General features: G+C 43.0%; 1 pseudogene; it reads left to right on the forward strand.

The window, feature by feature from the left end:
- Nucleotides 1-2,393: 2,393 nt before the first annotated feature.
- On the forward strand, nt 2,394-3,534 carry LOC115812368 (uncharacterized; annotated as a pseudogene).
- The last annotated feature ends 3,871 nt before the right edge of the window (nt 3,535-7,405 follow it).

Raw genomic sequence — 7,405 nt, forward strand, 5'->3', positions numbered from 1 at the left:
AATGTTATTTAATTTAAGGACTCATAGTATTTTGAAATTGAACTTGATTGTCCAAATGGTAAATAAAATATCAAACGTCGTATAAAATCATTGACTGCTACATAACCAACCTGCATGTGCAATTATACAAGAAAATCTTGGGTCGAGTTGTTAGAATTCCCAGGTGTGTGGCCTTACGGATATTTTCAGTTGTTTTGTTACATGGACCACAGAATATTTCAGAATTTACCTCAGTCTTCTGAAAAATACATCAGAAACACTGAATGTTGGAAAATTCTCTCTAGTGACAGAATGTTATTGAACACTTTCAGCTTCCATTTCTTCTGAAGTTCCAACAAGCCTTCATTGTGTTCCATCATACTGAGACCTGCCCACAACCCCTGTCCCCTGTGTAAGGAAGTCCCGCCCACAACCCTTGTCCCTTGTATGTCAGAGCCCCGCCCACAGTGCCTGTCTGCTGTATGATAGATCTCTGCCCACAACCTCTGTTCACTGTCCTAGAAAGCCCTGCTCAAAATCCTTGTTACCTGTGTCAGATAGCCCCATCCACAACTCCTGTTACTTCTGTTATAGACCCCCACCAGAATCCCTATTCACTGTGCCAGAGAGACATGTGACTCTTTATCTTTGTTGAACTGGTATGTTGGTATGTTCACTTCTTCTCCACAAAAAGTAATTAGTAATCCATAATCTGTAACAGTCTTATGTAAATTCTATTCAACTATTCAGGTGTGCATATTCAACACATGAACAAAAAGGCAAGATTAAACTGTAATTTACCAACACGTGTTTAAAGCCTAACCTAATTCATAAGTCTCTGGACACACACACACACACACACACACACACACACACACACACACATGTTTGAGTACATATATATACCTCTATGTATATATTTTTCCTCCAATGGAATATCCTTTATTGTCCTGTGAAGAATTGCAGCAGTAAAGGAGACACCTACTCTGCTCTTCTCAAGTAAATCACATGACTGGCTCTCATTCAAATCCTTTCTTCTGACGGCAGCTGCAGACTCAGGCTAATGGGGATTCCATTAAGCTCATCAGTGTGTCGTAGCTCCATCCATACACATGTGCATTCCTGTGTCTTTGGCCCTCTCACAGTTCTCTTTTCACTCTTTACCTCCTCTGCATTCCATCTCCTCCCGGCTGTTCTTTTGTTCGCTTTAATTGAACACTCCTAATATGAGACCCGGGTCAGGACTATTGATATTATGAAAACTGTGGCTGTCGTCACAGGCGAAATATAGTCACTGATTTTATGGTTTTCCTTTATGTGTAATATTGTTTTCAACAACCTCAGTGTGATTGTTACCATCTCTTCCTCTTTCTTTTCCACGTTTTAATAGCGCAGGTGAATGCCACATGAATGGCTTCAGACTGAGCTCCCGACTGCTCCTGAAATAGTCAACAGGTTTTTTTTCTTTTTTTCCTCCTCATAACTTCTCTTTCAGGAGTTTTTTTTCTTTTTTTTTCTGCCTCATGATTTCGCTTTCAGGAGTTTTTTTTTTTCTGTGCTGCGGCCCAATGGTTGACCTATTGTGTGGTTTACATTCTACATTCAGCTCTAGTCTGGTGCTCCACGGAGAGCAGCTGCCTCTCCATGCCTCACCCTGTCCACCACTCTTCTCCACCACATTTCTCAAACCACTCTTCTCCACCATGTGGGAACAAATGCATAAGATATGATCTCTCAGATAGAGTATCATTTAGTCGCTGAAAAACCTTCATAGTCAGTGACTGTATTAAAGAAAAATTTTCATAGTCAGTGATTGTATTAAAGAATTGTGTTAGGCTGTTTTCGTTTCATTAAATCAAATTAAACCAAGTGAAGTCAGACGGAAGTTTTTTTGTTCAGTTTGCTCCCCATGGCAGTGCTATCTGATGGAGTTTAGAAAAAAGGAAACTTAAAAACACATCATTGTGAAGGGAAACACAGGCAGGAGAAGCTGGGGCAGTGTGACATCCTCGTACACCCACCACCTCCCACCAAGGAATTTGACGTCTGGGGCCACTCCTGAAAGAAGTCCAGGAGACTGTGAAGAAGGTACGATCCAGCTCAGCTCCTTGACCAAGTAGAGTCCCGTACAAGGTTTACAAGAACTGCTCATTGCTACTGAAGTGACTCTGGAAGATCCTTAGAGTCATCTGGAGGAAAGGAAAGGTGGCATAGCAGTGGAGATTTGCTGAAGGGGTCTGGACCCTGGAGGAGGAGGATTCCAAGAGAATCGACCAATTCAGGATAATCTCACTACTGAGCATGGAATGAAAGTTCTTCTTCAGTATTGTAGCAAGACGGCTGGCTGACTTCCTCTCAAGAAACAACTACATTGACATATCGGTGCAAAAGGGAGGGATCCCTGGAGTTCCAGGATGTCTATAACATACTTGAGTGGTGACCGGGAAGCCCAGGAGAACAAGGGAGACCTTACGATGCTCTGGCTAGACCTAGCCAACGCGTATGGCTTCATCCCCCCAAGATCACTTGTACTGAAGAAGGGCCGAGTCATGGACAGGTTCTGCTTCAGCACTGAAGGGTCACTGATCCCAACTATCTCAGAGAAGCCAGTGAAGAGCCTGGGCAAGGTCTTCAACAGTAGCCTCAAGGACTCCGCATCTGTTCAGTCAATCTGCCTGGAACTGGACAGCTGGCCAAGATCAGTCGACCCATTGGGGCTTCCAGGCAAGTTCAAGGCGTGGATATACTAGCATGGTATATTGCCAAGGATACTCTGGCCACTACTTGTCTGCAAAGTCCCCGTCTCCACTGTAGAGACCTTGGAGAGGAAGAAGAGTGGCTGTCTCAGGAGATGGCTAGGGTTGCCCAAAAGCCTCAGCAACATCGCCCTCTATGGGAACAACACAAAGCTCCAGTTGCCCTTGAAGTCTCTTGAAGAGAAGTTTAAGGTGACACATCTAAGTGACCCGAAGAACACCCAGGCAGGAATAGAGGTGAAGACAGGAAGGAAGTGGAGAGCTGGGGAAGCTGTGCTAGAGGTGGAGTCATGGCTGTGCCACAGAGCTCTGGTGGGAGCAGTGACCCATGGGAGAGTGGGTTTGGGTATGTTCCCAGTACCTCGGTACGAGAAAGGCAAGCAATGCAAAGGTGTATTCAGGAGGAGGTGAGTGCTGCAGTGGAGAAAGAGAGGTCAAGCAGAGCTACTGGTATGAGTCAGCAGGGGGCCTGGGAGCAAGCCATGGACCAGAGAGTCACATGGAAGGATCTCTGGCAGGCAGAGCCACACCACATCACCTTCCTGATTTGGGCAGTGTATGATGTCTTGCCCAGCCCAGCGACTGGCAACTCTTGGTCGACCTAGAGAAACAGCTGAACTTCCCCCGTCACATTGTCAACACCACTCTGAGGCCAGATATCCTCCTGGTCTCAGAAAGCACCAAAAACATCATCATCATGGAGATGACAGTGCCATGGGAGGACAGTATGGAGGAGGCCCACAAAAGGAAGTGGACCAAGTATGAACAGCTGGTCATCGACTGTCACATGCAGGGCTAGAAGGCTAGATACATGCCCATTGGGGTAGGCTACAGAGGCTTCATGGGGCACTCACTCCACAAAGCCTTAAGTGCGCTGGGCATTACAGGGGTAGCAAGTAGCAGAGCCATTAAGAACACCACCAAAGCAGCGGAGAAATCCTTGCGGTGGCTCTGGATCCGGAGGTCCATGGGGACAGGAATTGTGCCACCAGAACACGAGCCTTTCCTCCTGAAACTCCCACAAACACCTGGAATTATATTTAAATATTTCCTGTTTGGCCGCCCATAGTACATATATATGTGTGTGTGTGTGTGTGTGTGTGTGTGTGTATATATATATATATATATATATACACACACACACACACACACACACACACACACACACATATATATATATATATATATATATATATATATATATTTACACACACACAAACATAGATACGATATATGTAGAAGGAGTAGAAGTAGAAGCACTTTATTTGTCACACACACACTGAGCAGTGAGCAGTGAAATGTAGCTTCTGCATTTAACCCATCCTAACACCAGTGAGCACACACACACACACACACACACACACACACACACACACACACTATCAGCTAGAAGCAGCGGGCACCTGCCAGCACCGGTGCCCAGGGACCAACTCCAGGTCTTTTTGCCAGTGCCTTGGTCAAGGTCACTGAAAGAAGTACTAATCCTAATAATGTCTTTGTTGTGGGAGGAAAGCAGAGCAACCGGAGGAAACCCACTTAAACACAGGTGGGAACATGCACACTCCACACAGAGAGGACCTAGGATGGCCGGGATCATCTTTTAATGATGACTGCCAATAACAGATGAGTTCTGCTGTAATGTGGGGTTATCTGAAGGGACTGCTATGACGTGGGAGAGGTTTTCAGTATTGATATGGTTTATTGCAGGACTTGAGCCTGGTCCAGGCAGCCCATGGTCTGGGAGGATCTTCATGTGCAGAGCTAGTTTTGCTAATCCCTCACTCTTACTGCCTGTGAATGATCTTAAGAACTACACAGATACCTTTACTGTACAAAGACCGGGTCTTATGAGAATCCACATATAGTTCAAACTATATAAAAATAAATATTAAATACAATTAGAATTAGTAGGTGATTTGTAGGGAGGTGAGGGGGGATGCCATCTCCCTTGTTAGCAAAATAACCAAAATGCATCCCCCTTGTTAACCTGCCATCACCCTATATACTCTATAGAGTAGTGTCAGTGACCAATGGGCCATCCCTCCTGTTAAGAAATAACAAATCGCCTACTGATTAGAATGATAAACCAAAAATGATGAACACATTTGAATGAAACAGTTAAGGCTAAGGTTATGGGCAAGGTTTTGATTTGTAACTTTACCTTCCCAGATCATTTGTAATATGAGGTGTGAATTTGACACACTCTTTGATGTGCTAACTTCTTCTGCATAACACATCAGGGGTGCATGCAGGTTCACGCAGCTTGAGGGAAGTGAAGCACAAGTCCTGATCAGATGATCATTGTTGTATGCCAACGAGAGAAACCTTGAGCGTGACTGAGTGTGAGAACTGATGGGAGCAGGCCATTCCCACTTATCATGTGCAGCTGTAAACAGAACAGAGATGCTAGGTTCAGTGTTCCTATGGTTTTTTTTTTCTGTTTTTCCTGACAGTTGGAAAAATTCTCATCTGTCTTGAGGACATTTGGGAGATGAATACACAGCAATACGTGACAAAGTGCAGTTCAACTCAAGAGCTCACCTATTACATCCACCTCTCATCCAGTGATCACAGGCTGGAGAAGGGGCAGGAAATCATGGTATATCTGAGGATCTCCTCAATAACTAAGTAGAAGGGAAAAAAATTGGACAGGTACCCTTGTAATGTCATTCTTCTGTCACTGTTGTGTTTGTTCTGCGATTCTTTGGACAACAAGCATCTTGAAACCCACACACTAGTTGTAAAGCAGAAAAAAGTGAAGAGCAAGAAGTTGAGTGATGTTTCTGAGGTGTAAACGCTTTCCTCGTACCTCGTCTCAGCTGTGGAGACCCGGTCCCGATCCTCATAAAATCATCACGCATTCAATTTTCCATCCATCCTTTCAGCAGCAGAGGGGCAAAACATTGTCTTGGCTTTCATGCTATTTTAGATTTAAAAGCATTGATACATTTTAGTCAATGCTAGGCTAAAATATACAATACTTTGAGAATAAATGAGAAATTAATGTGGGGAGAGAGAGAGAGAGAGAGAGAGAGAGAGAGAGAGAGAGAGAGAAAGAAAATACTTTGCCAAGATCATTAAGTCCAAGGGAAACTTTTTTCCTCCACAGTGTCTGAAGAAGTTTTTTCAGTAGAATAGTGATTTTGAAGGTGATTAAAAAGCCATTACTGGAAGGACTCTCACAGGTAATTTGTGAGGTAGTCATTCAAACCCTGTTAGAGACCAGGAAGGACTCAGATTAAAGAAATGACTGCTATTAGATGAAGATATTATGCAGGATTGGCCATCTGAGAACACTTTCAACAAATTTGCTATCTTTTGCAAAATGGAGAAGTGAGTAAGCATTGATGCCATGTAATAATCTTTTTTCTTTCTCTCTGTCTCTCTCTCTCTCTCTTTTAAATCTGCTCTTAAGAATTGCTTATGTGTCTGACTGGTGAAGATAGGCTGCTTCTCTACAAGCTGAGAGCCACTCAGAATGTAGCAATCTGTACAACTCCCAACTAACTGTTTGCCATGTAATCCAATTTGGTGGTAAACATACTCAATTTTAAACGCAAGGGAAACTCCTAAACAGCTGTTACTATAATTCTGGTAGGGCTGACTGTCACGTATGTCAGCAAAATCAACTTGCACAAAAACCAGTTAGCTCACAGCAAGTGTGTGCTCTGACTTTTTCCAGGTAAAAAACTCTTTTTCACTCTTTCTCTCTCTTTTTTCTACTCAGAAGAAGCAAGAGAGAACTTGGCTGGTAATGGTGTGCCAAAGTGCACAATCAGTGCAGAAAAACTGGGTCGGCACCTATTCCACACCTGTCTGGCCAAGGAGGGGTCTCCTCTCTCTGTGGTCCTTCTCAAGATTTCTCCCATTTTCCCATTTCCCTTTTGGGTTTTTGGGGAGTTTCTTCTTGCCCATTATGAGGATTAAGTCAGGGGGTGCCGTCCTGTTTTGATTTTGACTGTTGTGGCCTGTAAAGCCCTTTGAGACTGTAAACAGTGATATTGGGCTCTAAATAAACTTGAAACTTGAAACTTAAAAAAACTTGAAAACTGTAGGTTTGACAATATGAAATAAACAGCATTAAGCTCAGAATATTATTATAACTTTCTAGCTGTTCATCGGAACAGCAGGGTATATAGGCAGCATTACTGAAGAATAAACCTGAACTAATTAGAAATATCTGCTGCAATCAGAATTACTGAGTTTCAGAATTGGTTCTACATACAGCATGATACAAGAGTGTGCGTACCAAATGCATTGTTGATAATTTCTCTGACTGATTTTAAGCAGGCGTTGTACAGATCATGGTCTCTGAGAGCAGTGCAATAATGAAATGATCTTTGCAAAAAGTAATCAAGCAACTTGTAATGTTAATTTGCACTATGATGAAATAAGCTGTGCTTCTAATTGCAGTGATGACAGGAATCCGATTTTAGTCGTTAAGCTTGTGTCTGTGGTTTCCATGGCAGGCTTCATTAACTTGGACCATAGCTACATATCATCTTACATTAAAACTTAATGGGAAAAATGTTGAAAACGTCTACATTAGCTGTATATTACAGAAACAGAGAAGGGAAAATGAGAAACTTGATGAAAATCAAGATGTGCACTCCCCTGTTTCTCTCTGCTCATCACTGTTTTCTACATTGTAAAGGTTGAAGGTAAATAGT

This window comes from Chanos chanos, chromosome 5 (assembly GCF_902362185.1).
Source record: "Chanos chanos chromosome 5, fChaCha1.1, whole genome shotgun sequence".
NCBI lineage: Eukaryota > Metazoa > Chordata > Actinopteri > Gonorynchiformes > Chanidae > Chanos > Chanos chanos.